Source organism: Macaca mulatta, chromosome 6 (genome assembly GCF_049350105.2).
Source record: "Macaca mulatta isolate MMU2019108-1 chromosome 6, T2T-MMU8v2.0, whole genome shotgun sequence".
Lineage (NCBI taxonomy): Eukaryota > Metazoa > Chordata > Mammalia > Primates > Cercopithecidae > Macaca > Macaca mulatta.
Window position 1 is genome coordinate 143170104 of NC_133411.1, and position 4139 is coordinate 143174242.

Sequence of the window (4139 nt, forward strand, 5' to 3'; positions counted from 1 at the left end):
GCATGGAGAAACTCCGTCTTTACTAAAAATACAAAATTATCCAGGTGTGGTGGCACACGCCTATAATCCCAGCTACTGGGGAGGTTGAGGCAGGAGAATTGCTTGAACCCAGGAGGCAGAGTTTGCGGCGAGTCAAGATCGTGCTATTGCACTCTAGCCTGGGCAACAAGAGCAGAACTCCATCTCAAAAAACAAAAAACAAAACAAAAAAAAACCCCTAACCTTTAGTGATAGATGTCAGATACTGGTTTCCTTTGATGGGAGGCACTGGCTGAAAGGAAGATAAGGGGTGATGTAATTATTTCATATCTTGCTTTGGGGGGTGGTTACATGGGTATATTTAATTGCTACAATTGATAAAGCTAAATAGTTAGGGCCCCCTTGCATTTTATTTTATATAAGTTTACGTCTTTAAAGGAAAACATATTGTTAATAAAATGAATAGACAGACACACCACGAATTGTGAGATAGTATTTGCAGTGCATATGTGTGACAAAAGACTTGTATCCCGTAGCAAGCCTCCAGCATGCTTGGGTCTGTGGTGACCCTATGCATTCCTTCAGTGCTTGCTAGAACAGTTTTGAAACGGTTTGAGACCTTGCCCTTCTATCCAGAGCAAGGTTATAAAAATTTCAGACAATGACTTGCTCCCTCCTGGATCTGGTGTGCTGGGCCTTGTATAGATCTGCACCATCTAATGTGGCAGCCACTTGGCATACATGATTAAATTAAATTTGGAGTTCTATTACATTTTCACACTAGCCACATTTCAGGTGGCCAGTAGCCACAGGTGGCCAGTGGCTACCATATTGGACTGCACAGATTAGAGGGCATTTCTGTCGCTGTGGAAGTTGTTTTGGACAATTCTGGTGTGAAAGGTGAATGGAATCCTGAGTGTTTGCTATGCTCCAGACTCAGTACAAATTTTATTTTATTACACACTTAAAGCAAAAGCCTTATGAAAGTTGAGGATGAAGCCAAGAGAGGTGGTAAGTGTAGGAGCTGAAACAGTGGAGAGGAATAACAGGGAAGAGTCCTGCCCTGAGAGATTCATGGAACAGGATATTTACAAGGCAAAGCAAAGAGAACCAGAGTCTCAGTTCTGCAGAGGGGCTGAATGCCCCGGGAGCTAGTGGAGGGTGAGGTCAATGTGTACTCATCTTAAAGGAAAAACTCATGGAAGAGGAAGGTGCTAATGTTGTTGAACACCTATTTTGTGCCAACCCTCTTAATTCTTGTTTTAAATCTTTGAGGTATCACCATGAGGTCGTTTTTAAGTTCAGTACAGATGAGGAGCCCAAGGTCAGAATTATGTGTCTAGGGTTGCCCAGCCACAAACCGGCAGATCAGAGTTTGATGCCAGGCCTCTCTAACCCTGCAGCCTGAGTGGAATATAGAAGCTGGTGGGAAGTTTGGGTGGGAAGGAGATGGATGCCTTAAAGTTATTGTCTTGGTGTTAGGTGTGTTAAAGGATTGACTGGGATGGGAAAAGTGTTGCTGGCTTGGGCATAGCACAAGCAGCACAGCTCCTGTGTTCCTTTGGGTGGTGGGGTCACCTCTCTTAAAGGTAGAGGCTTCTAGCTGATTCTGTCTTTTCAGGCCAGGAACAGTTGCTGAACACCCCAGGCCTGCTGAGGTCCCTCCTTGAGTCTCATGTTCAAGCAGTCTTTGTCTATGAAACTGGGAGGCGACCTTGTTAGCTGCCAGTTCCTGACAGCCACCTCTCACCAGTGGCTCCACTCTGTGTCCCTGACTCAGCACATGGCACAAGAGTGCCTGCCATCCCTCAGTGTTTCTACAGCAGCAATCCCGAGATGCCGGAGCTAGAGGGGACCTGACCTGAGAGAAGATACCTTCAGTGACTGCCAGGCTGTTCCTTGGAACCTGTGCAGAGATGAAGGCTGCCTGTGTTAACACACCTAGTGAGGAGTGGAGCTGAATTTGAACGCAAGTCTAGGCAACTTAATTGAGCAAGTTTGAAACCTTGCTTGCTGCCCTTCTGGAAGGAGTCAGGAATTTCCAGTTCTGGGCCTGGGCTGTGGGTCTGACAGACCTCTGGCCCTAGGTTTGGGTGCCAGGTTCTCCACTTCCAGAATAAGAAGCTTTGCTGTGCAGCAGGACCTGGGCCCTTCTGGTATCTCCTGAATGAAAAACAAGGGATATTTAATAAATGTGGATTTAAATATTAAAAAAAAGACTTGTATTCTGAGTGTATCAGGAACCACTAACAATTAACAACAACAACAAAAATCCAATTTAAAATGTACAAGGTATTTGAACAAACAAAAAAGACATAAGAATGGCCAGTAAGCATGTGAAAGGGTGCTCAACATCATTGTTCATTAGGAAAATGCAAATTAAAACTTTGATTTAAAAAAAAGCTTCACTCACTAGAATGGATAAAGTGATAATATCAGATGTTTATAAAGCTATGGAACAACTGGGACTCTCAGTCTTTGCTGGTGAGAGTATAAACAATTATCTCACCTTAGAGAACTGTTTGGTAATTTTCCATAAATTTAAACATACATTCTCCCTATGACTGACCACACAATTCTACTTCTAAATATTTTTCCAAAGATAATGAAGGCATAGATCCACAAAAAGACTTGTGCAAAAAAGTTCATGGCAGCCTTAATCATAATAATTGAAACAACTCAAATGTGCATCAACTAGAGACTGGATAAAGAAATTGTATTATAGTAATGCACTAGAACATGACATAGCTATAAGAAGTTAACAAATGGCAGTAACCCCAGCACTTCGGTAAACCAAGGCAGGATGATCACTTGAGCCCAGGAGTTTGAGTCCAGCATGGGTAACATGGTGAGATCCCATCTCTACAAAAAACAAAAACGTTGGTCAGGCGGTGGCTCACACCTGTAATCCCAGCACTTTGGGAGGCCAAGGTGGGCGGATCACAAGGTCAGGAGATTGAGACCATCCTGGCTAACACGGGGAAATCCTGTCTCTACTAAGCTACTACGGAGGCTGAGACAGGAGAACGGTGTGAACCCAGGAGGCAGAGCTTGCAGTGAGCCGAGATTGCGCCACTGCACTCTGGCCTGGGCGACACAGCCAGACTCCATCTCAAAAAAAAAATTCTTTAAAATGAAGGTAAAATAAAGACATGTATAGGAAAATACAAATGACTGGATTTGTCATCATATAGTCTGCATTAAAGGAAATACTACAGGGTATTTTTTAGACAGAAAAAAATGACCCCAGTGTAAGCTTGGAAATGCAGGGAGGAATAAATAGTAACAAAAGAGTAAAAGTTAACTGTCTAAAACAATAATAATGTTTTAATATATGTATTATTATATGTATTATTATTATATGTTTATTATATTATATGATTAATATATGTAAAATTAAAATACATGACATCATTAGCACATAAATAGGGAAAGAAGCAAATAAGTATTCTAAGGTCTTTTCATTATCTAGAAGGAGTAAAATACCAATTTTATTAAACTCTGGTAAGTCACAGACGCATGTGACAAAAATCTGCAGATAATTGTCAAATATATATCTCTCATAACAAACTGATAAAGGGAAATATTGAATAATAAAAATACTCAACTATTTTTTTTAAAAGGCAGTAACAGAGAAAGGAAAACAGAATACATGGAACAAATAGAAAGTAAATAGCTAGGTGGTAGATTTAAAACCAAACATATAAGTAACTATATTAAATAAAAAAGATTCCAAATAAAATGCTCCAAATAAAAGACAGAGATGGTCATACTGGATAGAAAATGTAAAACCTAACCATATATTGCTTATAAAATAACCATTTATATGAAATATAAATATGTAGGAATATTCAAAGTAAAAGAAAACAAAAATAGTTACTATACAAACTCTAAACAAAACATGTAGCTATATTAATAACAGATGAAGTAGACTGTAATGTGAGAAGCATTACTAGAAATGAGACATATTTCATAATGAAAGAATGGTACGATTCACCAGAAAAATGCAACAAACCTAAACTGACTGCACCTAATAACATAGCCTTAAATGTATATTAAAAACTGATAGAATTAAACGAAGAAGTAGACAAATCCACAATAGTACTAGAAGATTTTAACACATAACCCTCAATAACAAATAAACAGGACACATGCCAAAG

At 39.7% G+C, this 4139-nt stretch overlaps 1 non-coding gene across 1 annotated transcript; it reads left to right on the forward strand.

Annotated features, from left to right (window-relative positions):
• The first annotated feature begins 512 nt into the window (after positions 1-512).
• Positions 513-643, forward strand: LOC114679158 (small nucleolar RNA SNORA9). The gene has a single exon (XR_003730836.1). It is a non-coding gene; the product is annotated as a small nucleolar RNA SNORA9 (small nucleolar RNA).
• The last annotated feature ends 3496 nt before the right edge of the window (positions 644-4139 follow it).